This window comes from Sorex araneus, chromosome X (assembly GCF_027595985.1).
Source record: "Sorex araneus isolate mSorAra2 chromosome X, mSorAra2.pri, whole genome shotgun sequence".
In the NCBI taxonomy this organism is placed as follows: domain Eukaryota; kingdom Metazoa; phylum Chordata; class Mammalia; order Eulipotyphla; family Soricidae; genus Sorex; species Sorex araneus.
Window position 1 is genome coordinate 104967538 of NC_073313.1, and position 23101 is coordinate 104990638.

A 23101-nucleotide genomic window follows, 5' to 3' on the forward strand; every position below is an offset into this window, starting at 1 on the left:
TGCCTAACAACCTGAATCGGATGCTTACGTTTGAATAGATGTGGCTCACTGCTGGCAGCTTCTATCTTCGTCGTCTATGCACCAACATCCAACTACAACGAAGAAGAAATTGAGAAGTTCTACATGGAGCTGGAGAATTCTATAAAGAAGACCACACCTTCTACAAGGTCATTGTCAGTTATTTAATGCCAAGATAAGACCTAAAAGGTCATCTGAAAACTCCACATTGGGACCCACAGCCTAGAATGGAACAGACAGGGTAAGAGACTGTCTGAGTTCAACATGTTGACCAAGACCATCCATGGTAACTCGCAGTTCCAGAAGGCCAAATCTAAACAGGTTCTAAATGAGCACTGCTGACAGTACTCATCAATACACTGGCTTGGCTCTTCACATGGGCTGGACATGGGAGTCTCCTGGTGGACAGTTCCACAACGAAATTGACCACATCATAATCAATCAACATTTTTGCCTGACTGACTTTGCTGTTGTCCCAAAATTCCAAACGGAATCAGACCACTGTCTCCTTCATGTGAAATTCCACTTCACAAAACGGGGATAAAAGGCTGCAAAGTTTAAGAAGAAAACTCCCAGAAAGACCACCAACTGGGAGCTCTTTGGCACTACTGCAGCAATATTGGAAGATGCCATCATTGACAACATCGGTGGGGAATACTATTGACTGGTTCAGCACCTCCATGATTGTGCAAGGAATGCAGACACAGAATGCCACAAAGTCGCCTGTCTTCAGAAACTCTCGAGTTCATTTGCCAACGTGGTCTGGTGTGAGCAATCACAAGGTAACGTCCGAGCTCGCAAAGCTGTGCAGAGAAGCAATAAAGGAAAACCTCAAAGAGAGAAGGGCAGCAGTGTTGGCCGATGCGGCTGAAGCCGGGAAAACTATTTGCAACACCTGCCTGTCCTTTGCCAACTGTAAGACCAAGATGACTGCTCTCCAATATCCTGATAGATCTATCACATCTTCCAAAAGGGCAATGGAAAAGGTTATCCACAACTTCTACTCTGATCTCTTTGATAGCCATGTCCACCTGCCCACATACCAAATTCTGCAGGATGGATATTTCGTTCCCAGCGTTCTCCCTTCCGAAATCTGACACTCCGTTTTGTCGGTAAAGAAGTGTACAGCACCCAGTCCAGACAAGGTCAGAACCAAACACCTGAAGAATCTACTGCCAGTACTCGTCAATACACTGGCTTGGCTCTTCACATGCTACCTGTCTGAATGCAAGGTTCCATTCCAATGGAAAACCAGCAGGACCGTCCTGTTGTATAAGAAGGAAGACAATCACAACATTGGCAACTATCGCCCGATCTGCCTGTTGTCTGTAATCTACAAGTTATTCACTTGAGTCATCCTGAGTAGGACTAGCAGAACACTAGATGAAGGAAAACCATGCGAGCAAGCTGGGTTCCAAAAAGGATTCCACACGATCGACCATATCCACATGGTGACCAAGCTCATTGAGGTTTCACGAGAGTTCAAGATGTCGCTCTGTCTAACGTTCATTGATTTAAAGAAAGCCTTTGATTCTTTGATTCTGTTGAGGCTGAAGTGGTCATCTAAGCCCTAGCCAAACTCAATACATCAGGATTCTCTGTGAGTTGTTTTATGGATTCACCACCAGGATCTCACCATTCTCATTTTTTTCTTTTTTTAAAAATTAAAAAAAATTTTATTGAATCACCGTGAGATAGTTACAAACTTTCATGCTTGGGTTACAATCTCACAATGACCAACACCCATCCCTCCACCAGTGCACATTCTCCACCACCAATATCCCGGGTATACCCCCCTTTCCCACCCTCCCCCTGCCTCTATGGCAGACAATATTCACCATACTCTCTCTCTAATTTTGGGCATTATAGCTTGCAACACAGACACTGAGAGGTCATCATGTTTGGTCCATTATCTAATTTCAGCATGCATCTTCCATCCCAACTGGTTCCTCCAGCCATCATTTTCTTAGTGATCCCTTCTCTATTCCATCTCGACGTAAAGAGAGGGGTTTGGCATGGCAACACCATTTCACAAAACTCTTCAGTGCCACCTTCGAGAACATCATGTGATGATTGGAATGGGAAGAAATGGGAGTGAAGATAGACAGTCAGCAACTACACCACTTCCGCTTTGCTGATGACATCGTTCTCATAACACCAAATATCAGCCAAGTGGCATGAATGCTGGCCGACTTCGACTGTGAGTGTGGAAAGGTCAGACTGCCACTGAATCTCATGAAGACAATGTTCATGAGAAACGGACTAGTTCCTGATGTTCCATTTGTCCTCAGGAACAAATGTCTCTGAATGCAGCAGTCATTTGTACCTAGGTCAAGAACTTAACATGACAAATGACCTGGCACCTGAACTGCACAGGAGAAAGACAGCAGCGTTGAACACCTTCAAGAGCATCGAAAAAGTGGTTAAGAGGACAAAGAACTTCTGGCTCCGGGCACATGTTTCGGCCCCATCGTTCTTCCTGCACTAACATACGCCTCAGAGACCTGGGCCCTACATAAACAGGATGAAAACACTGTTCAGGTATCCCAAAGAGAAATCGAAAGAGGTATGCTTGGAATATCATGTTTCACTCAAGTGAGAGAAGGAATCCGGAGTTCTGACCTCCATGGATGATCAAAAAACAGGGACGGTGTCTTGTTTACCAAGGCATCAAAAATCAGATGGTAGGACACGTAATGCGATTTAGAGACGACTGTTGGACTAGAGCTGTTACTGACTGGATTCTATGGGATGTCAAAAGACCACGTGGCCGCCTACCTACGAGATGGTCAGACTTCTTCGTTAAAACCCTGAATGAATGGTTTGAAACTCTTCGTGTTCCTGGAGCAAGCAGATGCTATTGGACTACACTAGCACGTGACAGAGACAAATGGAGACGATACTGGCTCCCGCTCGAGCAAATCAAAGATCAACAGGAAGACAAGTGATGAAATGTATATGCCACATTCCACTGCAATTTGTCACATCTTCTTTTTTTAATAAGTTATTTATTTTTTAATTAGTGAGTCACAGTGAGGGTACTGTTACAGATTCGTGTTTGTTTTTCCCTCATTCTCCACCACTTATGAACCCAGTATCCTTCCCACCCCCCTATCCCATCCCCCCACCCCGCTCCACCTCTGTGGCAGAGCATTCCAATTTGTTCTCTCTCTCTCCTTTTGGATGTTGTGGTTTGCAATAGGGGTATTGAGTGGCCATCATGTTCAGTCTCTAGTCTACTTTCAGCGTTGTCACATCTTCTTTATCCATTCACCACGCCACTGTATGTATATGCCACATTTTCTTTATTCATCACCTATGGGTGAACATTTCAGTTGCTTCCACCTCTTCATTATTATGAAAAATACCGCAGTGCACATGGAAGTGCATAAATCTGTTTGAGATTCTTTCCATTTTTTGTATTTATTTTAAAGTGAGCTAGCAGAAAAATGGGAATTCTATTTAAATTTTTTTTTGCTTTTTTAGGACCACGTCCATCAGTGCTTGGGGCTCTTCCTGGTTCAGTGCATTTAGAGTAGCTCCCAGGAATTGGTGGGGGGGAGGAGACGGGGATTAAATTTAGGCCTCCTATATACAAAGCATGGGCTCCAGCCCCTTGAGCTATTTCCTCTGTCCTGATTCTAGGCTTTTAAAAAAGAATAAAAAGAATGATAGCCCTTTTTAGAGGGTGTGAGGTGATAGAATTACATAGTGATTTTGATTTGCGTTTCCATTGGTGGTAATATTGACTGTCTTTTTTTAACCTGCTGACTATTTGTATGTATTCTTCAGAGAAATGTTTGCTCAAGTGCCTTGTTTTTGTTGCTTTTGTAGTTTGTTCGGGGGCCACACCCAGTGTGCTCAGGGCTTTATCATCTCAGGATTTGGAATCACTCCTGGCAGACTCAGGATCATTTGTGGGCAGCCACGTGTGAGGTAAGCGTGCTACCTGCTGTACCTCCAGACCTCAAATGCTTTGAAATTGTTTTAAATTGAGTTATTTATTGTTATGTTACAGTGTTGTAGAAGTTCTTCCTATGTTCTGGATAGCAACACCTTATTGAATTAATGGTTTGCAAATAATTTATTTTCGCTTTCTCTCTCTTCTTTCTTTTCTTTCTTCTTCTTCCTTTTTTTGTTTTTTTTTCTTTTTGGGTCACACCCGGCAATCCACAGGGGTCAATCCTGGCTCTGCACTCAGGAATTACCCATGGCGGTGCTCAGGGGACCATATGGGATGCTGGGAATCGAACCGGGTCCGCCGCGTGCAAGGCAAACGCCCTACCCGCTGTGCTATCACTCCGGCCCCTCTTTCTTCTTCCTTTAGGGTCACACCTGGTGATATTCAGATTATTTCTGGAGGTGCTGCTCTCGGGACCATGGTTGTTGGGGATTGAACCCAGGGCTCCCGCATACAGAGCATGTGCTCCAGCCGTTTTAGCCAATTCCCTGGCACCTTTCTCTCCATTCTTGCCTCTCATGCTGTTGAATAGTTACTCAGAATATTTTAAGGGTTTTGGGTTTTTTTTTGAGTTTTGAGTCACATCTGGTGATGCACAGGGGTTAGTCCTGGCTTTGCACTCAGGAATTAGTCCTGGCAGTGCTCGGGGAAGCTGGGAATCGAACCTGGGTTGGCCGTTGTGCTTTGCTCCAGCCCCAACATTTTAAGTTTTGATATAGTTGCAATTGTGTACTTTTGCTTTCACTGCGTTTTTGGTGCGACACATTAAGTTTTGCTTCTATGAGGGACACACTCTCATCAGATAACTTGGCTGTGATTTTTGCCTGTTTCCACCTCAGTGCTATTTAGTACATTGTTTAAAAGGGGTGTTGGGTAATTACTATTGGTTCCCTAATAAGACACACCCAGAACTACCTTAAATTTTCTGGATTAATTTTCTATATTCCCTGAGGATGGGGGGTGGTGGCAGGCATATTGTTTCCTCTTGTTTCTCCCTTCTTTCCCTCTTTATCTACCCTTATAGCTCACTTTAGAAAGATTCTCCTCTGGGGCTACCCCTCAACTCCTAGCTCATCTTCCGTATCATTGTGAATAGTGTGTGTGTGTGTGTGTGTGTGTGTGTGTGTGTGTGTTCTCAGAATCAATGACAGGTGAGCCAACAGGCTGACTCCAGACCAATGGCAGCTCCTGGGTTCCAGATGGACCAATTAGGTTATTAGGGACATTGGATAGCTAGCGGACAGCTAGCACCGGCCTCATTGTCTTCTTAGTAATGACCCTCTTGTTCTGCCCGTCAAGGAATTCAATGTGCAGATGCAATGCACTTTGTGTATTGGTTTTTTTTTTTAATATTTTGGTGGCTAAAATCCATCCCCACCACTTCTGCCGAGGGCCAATAAAACACTGCCATTCTCCCTTTATAAAAAGAACGAGGGGTTGGGTTTCCTTCAATTGTCTGCCCTTTTTGTGTCTCCTCTACAATTTTTTGTTTTGTTTCACTCTGTAGTTAACTTTGCATAGAGCAGCTTCATCCAAGCATTTGTGCGCTGGACCCAGGCCGCGTCTTCGTATCGCCGACTGCAAGGGGGGCCTCTCGGGTGTTCTACGCCGAGGGTTTGTGGCACCAAGTGGGTGGCTGGTGGAGGAAGAGTTTGGCTCTAGTCTTGCTGCCTTTCATTTCACACATTCTGCGCGCGCTCTCTCGCTCGTGCTCTCTCTCTCTCTCTCTCTCTCTCACTCACACACACACACACACACACACACGCACACACGCACACACATCCCCACGCGCGCGCGCGGCCGCCGGGCCCCTGTCGTGTGTGCTCCTTCAAGATGCCAGGGCGCCGGAGGAGAGGCTGCTGGCATCAGCTGGTAGGTACAGGAGTCCCCGACCCCACCCACCGCCGCCCGGGCTCGCTCAGGTTTCTCCGGTCACTCCTGCCGGGGCGCGAACCTGCACGGGCGCCTGCAGGGGAGGGGCCGGGGGCGGCGGAAGGTGAGCCGGGAAGGTGGCCGGGCTCGGCGACGGTCGGGCCCTTCCCTGCGCTCCCTCCGGGCGCCGGCCGCAGCCCTGCGCGCTCCCCCCCGCCCCGACTCCCCCCTCCAAGTCCTTCCCCGGCGATCGCCCTTTCCCCCCACCCCTGCGGCGGCGGAAATGACAGTGTGGTGCCGCCGCGGTGTCACGGCGCTGGCCCTGGCCGGAGAGGCGCAAACTCCCTAAGTTTGGCCCGGGAGAGGCGGCCGCCGGGCGGTGCGCGGCGCGGCGCGCGGGCGGGCGGATCCCGGCTGCTGCGCGGCGGCGGCGGCGGCGGCGGCGGCCGGGGCGGGCGGCGGCCTAGAGCGGCGGCGGCGGCGGCGGCGGCGGCGGCGTTGGCCCGGGAGCCCGCGCCCCTGCTGGAGCCGGGGGCCGCGGAAGCCGGCGGGCGCCTCGGGACGCGCGGAGATGGCCGGCAGCCCGGGACGCTCTGGGTAAAACGGGCCCCCTCCCCCGCGCCGCGCACCCCCTCCCCCCCCCCCACCCCGCCACCCCGGGGGACCCGGCGCCACCGCCCGGGCGCGACTCGGCCGCCCCGGCCCGGGTCGCCTCTCAGGTGCCGCGGGCCCGGCGCGGGCCGAGGGCTGCGGGGCTCGGGGGGGCGGGGGGACGCGGCCCGCGGGGCTCGGGGCGGCGGCGGCGGGGGGGCAGGGCGCCCCGCGCCCCGCGCTGTCCTCCGGGGACGCACTTGGCGCTGCCGGGCTGCGGGGCGGGGGCGGCCGGGGCCTCGCGTGCAGCTTGGCCGAGCCCGGCGCGGGCGGCCGGGCGCGAGTCTGGGAAAGGGCACCGGCGCCTTCCCACGCTCCCGCAGCCCGCAGCCTGCTCGGCCCGGGGGGCGCCCCGTGGCCTGTCCCCCCGCTCCGCGGCGCCTCCCGCAGCCCTCGGAGATGCTGCCAGCCGCCCGCCCGCGGGGAGGCCCCAAGGAAACTTAACCGCGTTCTTGCCAAGGGGTGCGATCCTCGAATCTGCGTCGGGGGCGGCGGGGGGGCAGGGGGCGAGGGGGTCCTTAATTCCTGGCCTAGCGTGGCCAGGGGACTTGACATCTGTCCACAGGATGGACTGCGACGGAAGCAGGCAGCGGTGGGATTTTTTCCATACCTGTCATGGAACAATTAAGTACATCGTGGCGGGGTCGTTGGACAGAAATGTATTATTTTTTTGAAATGCCAAGGTTTTGCTACTTAGTACTTCCTCGTGTGCAGCACGTTATTTCGGCAAGGGCGGGGGTGTGTGGTTTCTTAGCGCCGATCTCCCAGTTCCCCCGGCCCCTTGGGTTCTTCGCTTTCTCTCAGGCTCACCACCCCACCTCCGAGCTCACTCCCCTTCTTCCTCCACGTGGTTCCGGCTCACCTAGGACTGCCACCAGCACCCATCAATCTCCTAGTCTCCTTCCCCTTCATCCCTCCCCGCACTCCCAGCCTCCTGGCCTTGCACTCTCGTGCTTCTCAACCGGTTTGCCTTTTAGAGGATTTTTTGTGTGGGGCGGGTGAATAGTGATGGTTGTGTGTTTCTGAGGAGGAGTCCTTATAAAGGAATATATTGGAGGCTGTAAATAGACAAGCACTGTGTGTGGGTTGAGCCCTCTCATTCTTAAGTTGGGCCATAAGGGCTGCCTTTAACCCCATTCTGTTTCCTCCCACTATGATCTTTCTCTGGCAAGTCCAAGGGAAGAGGAATGCTAAATGGAGACATTCCTTCCCCCACTTCTGACACTGCCCCAGCTGATTAGCCCTAACCCCTTCACACCCTTTCCAGTCCTTGCTATTTTTATATAGTCTTGCCCAATCAATTTACTTAATACAGATAGGCAATGTGAGTTAGATTTTTTCCGATTATTCCTTACAACTTGATTTATGTGGGTGACATACAGGTCTAAGAGCCAAGAAGATCACACAGTTCGCCCCAAATCTGATGTTGCATCGGCTTCCTGGCTTTGGGACATTTCTCTGACCTTTCCTTTCTGTAGCTGATGCACTTGGGTAAAAGACGTATTGTATATCGGGTATTGTGAGTCTTGACTTGGCCCTTTGAAGATAAAAGGGTTCTATAAACTCTCACCATTTATACTTTTCAAAGAAAGTACTTCATTTTCCTTTTATTCAGAGGATAGATTCACCAGGTGTAAGCAGGAACCCGAGTTTACTGGAAACCGAGCTTGCTTTGGGAGCGAAATCCGTCACTGTACTTAAGCCCTCCAGTCTGGTGGTTGTGTTTTTTTTTTAAATTAATGCACATACACCTGAATGAAAACATAAATAAGACTCAGCATACAGAGTACCGATGATTCTTTTAAGTCAAGGCATGAATCATATCGAATGTACTCCAACCTAACAGTCTGAGTCAGACTGGTTTGAAAACATAACCTCACCCATTTTTAGCCAAGATGGGGGCTGTTCATGTCTACTGAAAAGTGGCCTAAATAATTTCAGTCATGTCTCTCTGAGCATGATTAGCGTCTCACAGTGGGTGAGTCAATAATATCTATGAAATGCAGTCTACGGTGTCCTCTGCAGCCTGTGCTAAGGCCATGATCCCCTCTTAGTGTCTTGGGCTCCTGCTTGTTTGGGGCCTGGTTCCTCAGCTGCAGCTCTAGGCAAGGTCAGGGTGCGACTCTGTGGGCAGAGGTAGAGGACAAGGATTTGAAGGAGCAATTATTTCTTTCCCATTTACTTTCAGGACAACTAAACATCTTGTCTAGCATGTTGTGCCTTGTAAAGCTCCCCTCCAGGAAGTAGTACTGCTGAAAAACAGTGGCTTGCTTGCTTTATGAAGGTATCTTCTAAACAGTGCGAATTGATTTCGATGGAATCAGTTTAGTTAATCCCTCCCGTAAGTGCAAGATAACTTGCTCCAACTTGCAGGTCCTAAAGCAGTGCCAGTGGAGTCTCATAATTGCATTCAAAAATTGCTCTCAGTAGTGAGCCTGTTCATTCCCTCCTCCCTCCTCCCATGAAATCTGCTGACACCATGACAGTTGCGAAGAAAGTTGCAGAAGGAATATATCTTTATCACTCAGCAAACCTCAATGGCTCGATGAAGAAGTGAGCATACCGTCTTTTCACTCTATCCCTTTAGCACTCTAGTTCTCTCATCAGGGACATGGCCCTAAAAAGGAGGTGAAGAAAGTACTGCAGTGGAGAATGTGTCTCAAATGGCTATTGTCAGAGTTCTCTGCTCAACCTTGTATGCCTCTTTAATTCAGTCTTCATGGATTTTGCAACTTCCTAGCTGTTGACCTCGAAGATGACTGCTAGTGGAGGCCAGGTGGTGCATTAAATTTTTGTCCTCATCTTTGAGACCGGGAAAATGGGACTATATTTGCAGATCACCTTCATACTTAAGCTGGCTTAGAGCATTGTGTCATCAAAATATTACAGTAATATTGGTATTACTGTATCACTGTCATCCCGTTGCTCATCGATTTGCTTGAGCAGGCGCCAGTAACGTCTTCATTTGTCCCTGTCGCATGCTAGTGTCTCCCTATGGCATCTGCTCACTCCAGGAACATGAAGAGCATGTTGTTGTTACTGTTTTTGGCATATCAAGTACATCACAGGTAGCATTCCAGGCTCTGCCATGCGGGGGAAAAATAAAATAAAAATAAAAATAAAGAGGTCGTATGGCTGCATTTGTGACCACACTCTCCAGGAAAAACTGTGTCACTCTCTTCCAGGAGTTTTCATCTTGGTCGTTGATGAAATTATATAGCACGGGCAGGGGCAGGGGCGGAGGGGAGTTTGTGGGTGTGACTGTCAAGCTACTGGAAAACTGGTGATCTGGGCAGAGGAGGCCCAGTCTGATCTGAGCAGGCTTGGAGATCTCAGCCATGGGTCCCACATACCTGGGTTCCTCTGTCAGTTCCTTCATGGGTGAGGCTCGTCCGAGCATGTGGAGAGTGGCCTTGAGCATGGCTGTGGCTGGATTCTGGAGGTTTTTGGCTACCCGGGCTCTGCTTGGGACGGGGAGGAAAACTGAACCCGTCCCCCTCTGAGGGGGCCCCAGTGAAGACAGCCTGGTGCAGGGGCAGGAGATTCTGCATCGCTCTCTTCTGGGAGCTTTGTTTTATGGTCTGTAGATCTTGGCTGTTGATGAGATTACATGGTGTGGGGGGACGGAGGCAGTTTGTGGGTGTGACTGCCAACCTGGGGATCTGGGTGGAGGAGGCCCAGTCCTAATCCAAGCAGGCTTGGAGATTTCAGCCACAGGTCCTGCATACCTGGGGGACTATAGAGAGTGAATGATATTGTAGTACTAGGATGGAACCAAATGTTTGTTTCAAGGCTACAGAGAGAGTGTAGCAGTTAAGTTGCTGGCTTGCTTTGCCCATGCCCACGTGGACTCAATCACCAGCACCACATATGGTCCCTAGAGCCCCACCAGGAGTGAAACCTAAGTGCAGAGCCAAGAGTAAGTCCAGAACACTTCTGGGTGTGACCTAAAAGCCATACAACAAACAGAACCCCCCGCAAATGTCTGCATTTCAGGTCTCTTCCTCTTTTTAAAAGGTTTTGGGCCACACCTGGTGGAGCTCAGCGGCCACTCAGCTTTGTGCTGGGGCAGGGAGGGGGATGGTTTGATTTTTGGCAGTGCTCAGCGACCATATGGTGCCCTGGTTCAAACTCAGGCAACCTGCATGCAAAGCATGCGCTCCAGCTTGTTGAACTATCTCTGGCCCTGTATTTCAGGTTTCTTTTAAAACACTGTGTTCATCACTGAGCAGAGTACAGAAGAGAATAAGGAAGTGTTTCTCAACCAGGGGTTGGATCATCCTAGATCGGATGAGTGGGGTTGACAAGGAATTTTAACTCCAGGGATCTTGTGCAGAGGGCGAGTTCCTTCTTTATTTCCTCTCCCAGGGATCAATTTGTGTTTTTCTCTCCACATTCATGAATTGAATTAAAACTGTGCTTCGGGCTGAGGATGTAGCTCAGCAATCGAGCAGAATCTTATATATGTGAGGCCCTGTTTTATCTCTAAAGCTGCAAAATTTAAAAAAGAAAACAGTGCTGAGTCTTCCATGGATACTGGAGTTTTGTGGTTTTCTCTAGCATTTCTCACTACTGTTTATATATTCCCCTTCTCCATGATCAGAACAGATAAATAAATCTCCCAGCTCCCAAAATTTCCTCCGACTACTAAATGATGAAAACATGGGTGGTAGAGAAATTTTGAGTAATATACCAACAACCTTACGATTTCCTTACCTATTCCGGGTTCACCTGAGTGCATGCTAGGTTATGGTCAAGCTAAATTAGCTAGAAAAATATTGGGCTTTTATTTGGGTGGGGTTGGACCATACCCAGCAGTGTTTAGGGATTATTACCTGCTCTGTGCTCAGGGATCACTCCTGGCAGGCTTGGGGCACTGTATGTGTATAGGGATCTAACCTGGATTGGGCCCCTTGAAAGGCAAGTGTCCTACCTGCTATATTCTCTCTCTAGGCCCCCAATATTGTTTTTTGTGTGGAGACTTAGAGGGGCTCATACCTGATGATGCTCAGTGCTTATTTCTGGTGGTGCTCAGGGGATTATATGTGGTGCTCATGATCGAGCCCACGTTGGCCTCATGTAAGGCAAGCACCTTCCTCACTGTACTATCTCTCAGGTCCAGTAAAGTATTCTTTATAAGTTTTGTCCTATTTGGAGTCTTGTTTCCCTGAAGAGCTCTTAACTATTTGACCTTGGGTTTTGTCTCTCCTGTAGGTCAGAATCCTCTGGGAGGTAAATAGTGTTCTCAGTCTTTGTATCTTCCTCTACAGACCACACAATCTGGATCACAAGCTCATTCTATCATCTAAAGCCTCGAACATAAAATCCCAGGTTTTACCATTTCCTTGATGTGTCGGCAGGAGAGACATTATATAGATATTATACATATTAGATCATGAAGGGTCTGAATGTTTATAGCACTGAGATAGAAAAATGTTTTATGGTTCCGAATCCTTGATTGCTTTGTCTGTAGCCCTTTGTTCAGTGTTACTAGGATCCTTGTAGTTCCTAGGGGAGTAGAAGCTTGGTTTCAAATAGTCCCTTGTTTTGTCCCTTGTTTTTGACCTCAACTTGGGGTCCTTTCAGCCAAACCTTCAACAGTTTGCTTTACATACATTATTGCCAGTTTTATTCAGTCAACATACAGGTGAGCACCCATCCAGGTGTGCCACTGAACATTAGAAAATGTACTCATAGTTCATTCACTGGGCAACATGTTGAGAAAAGCAGTCCTAGAAGAGATAGAAAGCTATCATTGGCAGCCGTGGGTAAATGAAGTTTGTCTCCATTTGTTCTCCAGCCTTGCAACTGCCTGTGTAATCTGCATGAAGATAAAGGTATTATGAATTGTATTTAGGATTCCTGTCAATTATCACGAGTTCCCTTGGCAAACCTGTTTCTTGGTTACTTAGATTAATCCTTTGTGTTTGTGGCAGACTTCGAACTTTTCATTCTGCTATTGTGATCGTTGTTTTTAATGTTTATAATGACTAGATTATATAAAATAGCCAATGGTTGGTTTTAAGAGCTCATTATTGTAAAGAAAATATCATTAAGTCCACATATTATAAAATATGAAGTAGACTTTAATAACCTATTAAGCAGGAACTGGCTCTGGCACTCTTTGGCAGTCGGTAATCAACCTCCACTCCTGAGCTCTCTGAGTGCATGATTAAAGCTTTAGAGAAAAGAAGAGACCTCTTCTTGCCTAGAGGGGAGGGACCCATTTTAACAGGGAGAAATTTGAGCATAAGAAACAGCAGGTTCAGATCCAGTGCAGAACTCTTGCGGGAGGAGTGGCCTTTATTTCAACCGGGTGTTTTGGAAACATTTCTGTATAGTCATTGCTTTCCTTCACAGTTTGTCTCTCATCAGTGGATGTCTAATGTATCTATATGATTATGTGTCTACATGTGTATCTATATTTGTAAAGTGATTTAATGGTTTATTTGCTTGTCTTCTGATCCTGACAAGAGCCTGTGAGATGGCTAGGGTAGGTATTTTTCATTCTTCAGATAAGGAGGCTATGTCCCAAATACTTTTTTTTTTCTTTTGGGGCCACACCTAGTGACGCTCAGGGCTTACTCCTGGCTCTTGGCTCAGGAATTACTCCTGCCATGGCTTGGGGAACCATATGGGGCGTGGGGGATGGAAGCTGCATTAGACATGTGCAAGACAAGGGCCCTACCTACTGTACTATCTTTCCAGACTCCAAATACTTTAAATGTCTTGAGGAACACTCAGCCTATTCACTTTAGAGCATAGCTGTGAGCAGATTCAATAAAGAAGGTCAAATGAGAGAATGGCCTGGAAACCACTTGAAACAAATATGGTAAACCAGTGTAAGATGACGTATTAATTATGCTTACGGGACTAACACGCCTTCTTTTTTCTGGATTTCTATTTTTAGTCTGCATCCTTTTTAGGGTGAGAATTCTGAGTCTTTTTATGTTGCCTTTTATGTTCCCAAGTGATCTTTTTTGAGCTTCAAAGGGTCTTTTCCTAATAATAGTGTTCTAGGATTTGGCAGTCTTCCTTTCCAGTTCCAAACGGTGTTCTCATTAGTTTATACTTCCTTGGCATTCCCCTCCCCTACCCCATTAGTTGTCCTCTGGAACACCCATTACTATCTTCCTGGAGATACAGAAAGCAAAGCCAACAACTGTGCTTGAGCACTTTGGCTTACTTAGCAAAGAGAAAGTAATGCATCTTGTTCCCTTCCACTTCCTTATCTGGTGATGCCCATGGGTTGGCAGCCCTTCTTGTCAAACTAATAAATCAGATTTGTGTTTTGAGCAAGTTTACAGACAGCCAAAGTGCCTTTTCTACCTGGTAACAGATAGCAAGAGCTCTATAATAATAGGATGTCAGAGCTGGAACGCATCTTAAAGAGATCATAAAGTGATTCTAGTTCAACTTGAATGACATTTTACAGTGGAGGAGACATCAGACTAAGTCAGAACTCCTTTGTTTATTCCCATCCTCCCCAAGGCAAAGAGACAGTTTCTACTGTTTCAAGGAAGAGCGATTGGGACACCAATGTTAGTGCCTGAAGAATGTTTACTTTAGAATAGTTTGTTTTTTAAACAAATCCTACCACTCAGCTCAGTCCTCAATCCTCATTCTCCAGACCAGATGCCAGTCTTGATTTCATACTCCCAGTGTTTTCTGTGAAGCATGTTATCATGACTGCTCAGGGAAGTAGTGAAAGCCCAGAGCCATGCTCTGCAGACCTGCAGAGAAAGATGAAAATAAGATGACATAGCAACTGTTGATATAAATGGGCATTTAATTATGTTCAAATAACATTTGAAATAATTGAATCCTGCAAGTGCAGCTCATGGATTCTCTTTGATCAGTTATCTTGAATGCTGTGTTTGGAGGGCAATGCTGAAATCAATCTTCAGTTTTGTGAGTGTAGCATACATTATGCTTATCTTAATCATCTGCATTGAGTTCTCTTTTGTGTGTCGACCTAATCACACAACCTTCTGACGCCTTCTTAGAGTGTATTCTCCTCGATGTCAGTTTTCTAAGGTCTCAGCCTGGAGAGGGATCTGGGTTGGACGATAAACCTTTCAGAAGCAATTTTATAACAGAGCGAAGGCAACTATACACACATCCATCTTTAACTCCCAGGCAGTAACTACATGACATGGAACAACCCTTCCTTGTGTCCAAGGGTAGGTGTGTATGTGGACATAAGTATTTGCTCTGTAACATGACTATTGGTCTACCTCTCAGGCATTTCATCGATGTAGGTTTATGACTTGCTATTGTGTTTTCTTGTAAAAAAATATTCCTGATTACCTATCATTGGGTTGCACCCTATCTGGTTCAGTTCCTGTCTTTATACTTGCATACTCTCTAATTCCTCCTATATTAGTGATTCACAAACTTTATGAAGCTGCAACACTCGACTACTGCTTTATCTTTGTCATACCACTTACCCCTGCACTTCCTGAAAGAATTTGTGTCATAGGAGTCAAATAGTGTTAGGAGTTTCATATTCTTAAAAGAATAACTCTTGGAAGCTGAGCATTATCTGACACCTATTGATCGTTCATTACAAATATCCCAGGTATTACAAAACCTGTACAGGGAATCTCTGACCTAGAAAAACAGTGGGAAAGAGTAAGCAGAGTATAGAAATCCTGCATAATCACACAATTGGCAGCGTAGTGGTGTGGTTAACTGTTTATGCTCTGGAGTCATTCATGCATGGTTTTGTATCATTTTAAAGATTGAGATAGAGGGGCCAGAGTGATAGTACAGTGGGTAGGGCATTTGTCTTGCATGTGGCTGAACCGGGTTTGATCCCAGGTATCCCATATGGTCTTCTGAGCACTGCTGGGAGAAATTCCTGAGTGCAGAGCCAGGATTAAGCCCTGAGTATTGCCGGGTGTTGCCCCCCAAACAACAATAAAAATGAAGATATAATTTGCATGCCATGAATGTCACCACTTTAGACTGTACATTTTAGTGGTTTTTAGTATATTTATAGAATTAGGCAACTGTTACCACACATTTTCTTAAACATGTTTGTTATCCATCCCCTTCTGAAACCCTATGCCCTTCAGAAGTAACTCCACCTCACCCCTACCTCAACCACTTCCAGTACCTTCTGCCTTCTGTTCTTATAGGTTTTCCTATTCTGAACATGTCATATAAAGGAAATCTTAAATCTTTTTGGGGGGTTATCAAATCTGGGTTGGCCCCTTGCCCGCTGTACCATCTCTCCAACTCTGTACAAGTACTTGAATGGATATGTACGCCTATGATTCTTTTGGATGATGTAGAACTTAACATTTAACCTTTTGAGGAAGTGCCAAGTGATTTCCCAGAGCAGCTGTGCTATTTACATTCTCAGCAGCAACATATGAGGTTTTCAATTTCTTGACATCCTAGCTGACATTTGCTATTATTTTAAATTATAGCCATCCTAATGGGTGTGAAGTAGTAGTATTGCTGTCTTAGTGGGTGTAAAGTAGTATTATAGCCATGCTAGTGAGTGTGAAGTGGTGTCTCAGTGTGATTTCATTTGCATTTTCCTATTTGCTAATGATGTTTTTCATATGTTTTCATATGTTTACTTTTCCTATGTTTGTCTTATCTGGAGAAAAGTACTCAAATCCTTCGCCAGTTAGAAATTTTTGTCTTTTATTTGTAAGATGTTTATATCCTAATTGTAAGATAGAACTTGTAAGAGTTAGATATTTTAAGATACTAGATCCATGTTATTCATCTATATCATTGGCAATTAATTTTTTCATTTTGTGGGTTATCTGTTTTACTCTTTATGCTGTTCTCATTTGTAAGCACAGAAGTTTCAACTTCTGCTGAAGTTCCATCTGTATGTTTCCCCCACTTTGCTTTTGTGCCCTCTTAGAAACCCTCGCCCAACCTAATTGCATTATGATTTACACCTTATTTTCCTTCCAAGAATTGTGCAGTTTCCACACTTATATTTAAATTGTCAGCTTAGATTGGGTTCATTTTATAATGAGGTGTGAGTTAGGGCTCTAACTCCATCTTTTCACATGTGGATATCTAGTTTCCCCAGCATTAATTATTAAAAAGATTATGCTTTCCCCTATAAATGGTTTTAGAGCCCCCTGTCAAATCAGTGGACCATATATTTGTAGGTGTGTGAATTTATTTCTGATTTTCAGTTTTATTATGAGCTTGAATATTAGCTTTATTTTTGAATGCTAGCGTCAATATTTGCAAGTATGTGGGATCCTTTGTTAGTTATCTTTTTAAAAATGTAACAGTTTTGTTACCTTTCAGAGGGTTGGAGAAAATTAAATGAGATAAGTGAATTGAAAGGATTCATTTCATTTCTGTGATAGTACAGTGAGGAGGGCATTTCCCTTGCATGCAGCCAACCTGGTTGATCCCCAGCATCCCATATGGTCCCCCAAGCACCGCCAGGAGTAATTCCTGAGTGCAGAACCAGGAGTAACCTCTGATCATCGCTGAGTGTGACCCAAAAAGCAAAAAGTTAATCACTGTATCACTGTCATCCTGTTGTTCATCGATTTGCTCCAGTGGGCACTAGTAATGTCTCCATTCATCCCTGTCACATGCTAGTGTAGCCTGATGGCGAACTGGGGGGTCTTTCAGGATCAGGGGAATGAGGACCATCATTGTTACTATTTTTGGCATATATAGTATGCCACGGGTAGCTTGCCAGGCTCTGCCGTGCGGGCCGAATACTCTCAGTAGCTTGCTGGGCTCTCTGAGAGGAACGGAGGCTTTTGTGGTGGCCTGTAATCGCCTTTACTGGTGTTTCCAGTCTACCAAATGTAAGCTTTTGGTCTACTGGCATGTTGAAACGATCTGCACACTGACAAACACGCACCTGCCTGCGTCTCTGGGCAGCACCTGGTACATCTATGGCCTCAGGTTGATCTCCTTGAGGTTGATGGAGTGCGCCCAGAGGTTGTTGAGCAGCTGGTAGACCAGGACGGCAGTTGGGTTGTGGAGGTCGGCTGCTGGGGCTGAGTCCCTTATGGTGGGGAGGGCTCTCACCTGCCCCCTTCTGGGGCACCCTGAGTGAAAACAGCCTGGCACGGAGTTTATTTTATTTTATTTGTTTAAATAAAAATTTTAAAACTAAAAATAAATATATAAATAAAATGAATTGAAAGGATAATATTTTGTATAGGGCACAAGATATTTCATGCACTCTAAAGGGTAAGGTGCTCAGATTGTTAGGGTATGGGGAAACTGGGGAAATAGTTGAAAGGATGGTGAAATATTAGGAGTGACCATAACAAGGTAGCCTCTAAATGAGAGGTGAGGTGAACAAATATTGGAAGTTGAAAATGCATTTAATTCCCCAAGTTGTTATGTATGCTAAAATAGAATGATTTGAAACATTGTATAGAACAGTTGCTTGCCATTAGTAACAGCTTGTAACCATCTCCTATATTATTCTTTATAGAGCTGAAATCAATTAAGGCGTGCATTTTAGACCACTGATGTTTGTCTTTTTTTCTGTCAAGGAGTCTTTTGAGAATATTTTGAGTACTAGCACAACCCTCTCTCCATGAAGATGCATATTTGACATGCATTTGACATTCTTCAAACAGTTCTAGGAGTTCAGCAATCCCTGGTTAATAAATCCTATTTTGATCTTACCAAGGCAATCCTGACTCATGCATAGCATGCTTTCCTGGGCTTAATTTCATAGGAAGGGTCTAGTGTCACATTTACTTTGGGGAACAATTTACGGACTTTCAGAGAGTTTTTTTCCTTTGTACCGAAGAATTTATACAGAACCCTCCTGAGACCGAGAAAGGTTGTGGTACTCTGTTTTTCTATAGGTTTTAACACATGTATGTACATTTATTTCAGCTATGCACCTGATAGGCTGTCATTGTGGTGGGAGGCCGTATTTGATTTTTTCCAGGTAGCTCCTAACACAGACAATGAGGGACGCAGGAAGAAATAGTGATATAAATGTGGTATGAGGTGGTGATGGACCTAGATGAGAGAGATATGATTCTTGAGGGAACTGGAAATGAGAGGCAGATTCAGAGAAACTCAGAGGGACATAGACGAAAATAGCAGCAGAAACAGGCTGTTTAGAAACTCTTGTAAATAGCCAAGATAAACTTCAGTAAAGGAGGTGAGATGACTGCAGTAAAGGTGTAGGGGAAAGAGCACAGGCATTGGCATTAGACTGACCCGATGCACTGGCCTGTAGTTTCTTGGTTGATTGACTTATCAATGCTGAGCCTAGATTTCTAACTATAAGATGGATATAGTACTAGTTGATGCCTCACGGGGACCCACTGGAATTTAATGAGATAGTGTGTGCAAAGTGTGTACTATAGTATTCCATATACAGGAATACAGGAGTATATTCCAAATACAGGAAGTGCCTTGACTACTCATTTAAGAGATTCTTTATTTAACCATTATTAAGTACCTAGTGTATGTAACCATTGTGTTCTGAATAAAAATAGAGTATAATTGATGCCTTCTAGAGTTAGCTAGAAACATGATATAGAAGTAAGCCATGGGCCAGACCAATGGAACTGTTTGCCTTGCATGCAGCCAAACCGGGCTTGACCCCTGGCACCACGTATGGTTCTCAGAGCCTCCTTGGAGTAATTTCTGAGTGCAGAGCTAGGAGTAAGCCCTAAGCACAACCAGGTGTGCCCCCCCCCAAAAAAAAAACAAAGGAAGTGAAACCAAATGTTCAGGAAGGAACCAGTGCTAAGGTTAGGAGAAAGATGTCAATGAGAGAACCTTTAGGTTTATAGATTTGCATGGTGACAATCACAGGAGCAGAAAAAGCTTAAAGAGGAGCTGGTGTTTCTTTTTTATGGGAAGAGGAGACTAACAGGTAGGTTTTAGACATGTTGACTTTCAGCATTTGTGGGATATCAGGAAGTGCTGCCAATGGCAATATCTTGCCTTGAGTGGAAATTGAAATCTGTCATATATCCCTTCCAATTCTGAGATTCTATGATAGAAGCACATTTTATTTATTTATTTTTAATTTATTTTGTTTTGGGGACACCCACCTGGCGATGCTCAGGACTTACTCCTGGTTCTGCACTCGGGATCACTCCTGGCAGTGCTTGAATGCATACATGGTGCTGGGGATCAAACTTGGGTCAGCTGCATGCAAGGCAAGTATTCCACCCGCAATACTCTCTAGCCCCCAAATGCACATTTTATTTATTTATTTAATATTGAATCATCATGAGATACAGTTGCAAAGCTTTCATGATTGGGTTTCAGTCATATTCATTCCAATACCCATCCCTCTACCATAGTACATTTTCCACTTCCAGTATCCCTAGTATCCCTCCCACCACACCGCTCCCCCAGCCTGCCTTTATGTCAGGGACTTTCTCTCTCTGTCTCTCTACTTTTGGGGATTATGGTTTGCAATGCAGATACTGAGAATCCATCCTGTTTGGTCCTTATCCACTTTTAGAACAAATCTCCCACCCAAAGCCATCCTTTCCAACCATTATTGTCATAATGGCCCCTTCTCTAGTCCATTTCTAAATGCACATTTTAATTGTTTCACTTTTCAGATGAATGCTGATAGATGTCATAAGCTATAAAATACTGCTTAACAATTCCTAAGCACTTTTCAGTTCTAAAATAAGAACGTCAGATGTCTCATATTTTTTAAAAAAGTAGTCATGGACCAGAGTGATAATACAGTGGGTAGGCCATTTGCCTTGCACGCGGCTGACCTGGCTTTAATCTCTGGCAGCCCATATGGTCCCCCAAGCACCTGAGTAACTCCTGATTGCAGAGCCAGGAGGATGTGAGCATTGCTGGATGTGACCCCCTCCCCCAAAAAAGAAGTGGTCATACAAATGCTTAAACTTACCAAATCATTTCAGTGTGACTATTTTACAAAAGTCTTCACTTTCACAGCCCACATTTCCTGTAGATATTTGTTAAATAGCTAGCTGTTCCAGAGCACTTAAGAGGAACAACTTTCAGGGCACATGCATCGTGCTTATCCTCAAGGCATTGTACTCACTACTTAGTATCATGTGAAAGGACAATGCAGATATCACTGCTATATGAACACAATTCAAGCAAATATTAATTGTAGAATCAAAATATCAAACCTTGATGAGTATCTCTGATAGAGATGAGAGATAAATGTTATATTAGAGTGAAAGATGTCTTATTTCCTATAAGCAGGATTACCAGTTTTAATGAGATGTATCTTTCCTTTTTCTTGTTAAGACTTGCTTAGAATATTTCTAAGTGTTAGCTTTAATTAGTGGAATAACCACATCAGTAAGTAAATGTCCGACTCAGAAATGTCTGGGCAAAGAGAGAATATGACTAGGGTTAGATTTCTGTCAGAGGGGGCTTCTTTTACTCCAGTGTATACTCTAAAGATTACTACTACTAAAATGAAGGTTATTTGGAAATATCTGGCTCCTCAACTTGCTAATTTAGATCTAATTTTTTTTTTTTGCTTTTTGGCTCAGACTCGGCGATGCACAGGGGTTACTCCTGGCTCATGCACTCAGGAATTACTCCTGGTGGTGCTCAGGGGACCACATGGGATGCTGGGATTCGAACCCAGTTCGGCTGAGTGCAAGGCAAATGCCCTGCCCTCTGTGCTATTGCTCCAGCCCTTGTAAAAAACTAAAGCACGCCGAAGGGCGTGTGCACTCGCGGGCTCTCTGGGCGGCTGTCTCACTGCCCACGTTCTGTGCTCTGGAACTGCTGTGTATGGGCTGGATTGGGACAGCTGTTGGCCAAGGACAGGCGAAGGAAGAACGAGGACCAAGCTGGTTGCTGATTAGTTACCGTTTATTCAATCTTCCATCTTTCCCATCTCCCGCACTCCTAGCTCCGGCCTCTCTCTGGATCTGCTGCAGCCTCCTGGATCCCCTCTCTCTCTGTCTCTCCTCCCCTTTTCCTCTCTCGCCCTTGCCCCTAGGTTACACACTGCCACTTAGCAAAATCAACATAAAAAGCCCTTCCTGAGGGCTGTCAGGTTCAAAGGAAACACAACCTAGGGGCATTCCAAAGCCCTTCCTGACTGCCAGTAGGCAAGATACCTCTTAAGGGTTTTTTTTTCCTCTCCTTATTCCAAACACTCATTAACATCTTAATACTAGTTATTTTTGTATGGACATAGCAAGAGATACATTGAGGCTTGCAAGGCAGCTCTCCTGGCAACATCTTGCCACAGACTCAGACTGCAGCACTCAGGCCAGATTAATCACTCCTAGTTATCACTGTTTGGATCATGACAGCATTTGTCCATGACCAAGCTCTTAACTTATAGTTAAGCATTAGGCCCATCTCGATGCCAGGGTAGCACACAACTCACCACTTGCCCTGGGTCCATCTCGTCCCTCGTCGGGACCCTGCTTTTGGGGGTGCTAGGAAGTAAGGGCAGCTGAGGCTTAGGTCAGAGAACAGATGCCCAGGAGGAAAATATCATGTAGAGTCAAATGACTCCTAGGTAGCATTTGCTAAGTCTTCCTGTGTCCATACAAAAAGGACATTGCTCTGAATAAACTATGCAAAGACTCAAGGAGAAGAGAAAAACAATATTTACAAGTCAACAGAACACTAAGAAAGAAGCTACAAATAAACAAAGAAGAATGGGAGCACTGTAATGGGAGTAACCCAATAAACCCAAGATTTATATCTAAATCTTGACTTGAACCTTGTTACATTTGTGGGGAGTGCTGGTTTGACCTTATACCTCTCAGTGCTCAGAGGTTATTCATGGCTCCGGGCTCTAGAGTGACCTCAGGCAGTACCTGGTTACCCATATACAGAGCCAGGGATCCAAACTGGGTTGATCCATGCAAGGCAAGCACCTTACTTCCTGTACTATCACTCTGGCTCCACTGTCTTGTTAACTGATAACATATGTTATGAGGTATGAAAGGACACATGGGAGGTGAACTCATAGCAGGCTATTTTTCTTCATTGGATGTTTAATAATAGTACCAAATAAAACTTACAAGTCATATGTGTCCATTATTGATTAGAAACTATTGCTGAGGAAGGTGAAATCATTTCTTTTTCATTCAGCTTGGTGAAAGGAAGAATATGCTGAATGTGAGGGAAGAAATTTAAAGTGAAAATTATCTTTTGCCTCTACTAACTCAGTTTTCTGGAAATGGGATGGAGCAGAGCTTTCCATGTCTGGTAATAGAAAAATAATTCCCATTCACACTCTGAAGAATTCATTACCCGACACTGAGTACTATATTTTGTCTAAAGCTCTCTCTTTCTCTTCACGCATGCTTTCAGAATGGAATCACTCAAGAACTAGAGAGTTAGTTTGAAATATGGCCTTGTTTTCCTTCCAGTTGATATGAAGTAGTAGCAAGCCCTTATATTTTACCTTGAAGTAAAATAAAGGACAGTATTAGAGAATGGAGGCTGAGATTTTCCAGGGCCTTGGGCTCATCATAATCCAGGACAGGAGATGTCAGTGGAGAACATATAAGAATGATCCATGCCAGTATTGTGAATTGGAATAGTAATGTTAATCAGTAAACCAGTATCTAAAGATAGCCACTCGACTCTATTTATTTGAAAGAAAATAAACTCAGGCATTAGTCAAAACCA

At 45.1% G+C, this 23101-nt stretch overlaps 1 protein-coding gene across 4 annotated transcripts in view; it reads left to right on the forward strand.

Annotated features, from left to right (window-relative positions):
• The first annotated feature begins 5726 nt into the window (after positions 1–5726).
• The window catches only part of MID2 (midline 2), a 117502-nt gene continuing 100127 nt past the window's right edge, over positions 5727–23101 (forward strand). For 2 of the 4 annotated variants that reach the window (XM_055122830.1, XM_055122832.1), the window contains exon 1: positions 5727–5851. The gene's annotated coding sequence lies outside the window, so the exon portion shown is untranslated. Of the gene's footprint in view, positions 5852–6309; positions 6449–23101 lie in introns of those variants that run through there. The other 2 variants (XM_055122829.1, XM_055122831.1) reach the window with 1 other exon arrangement.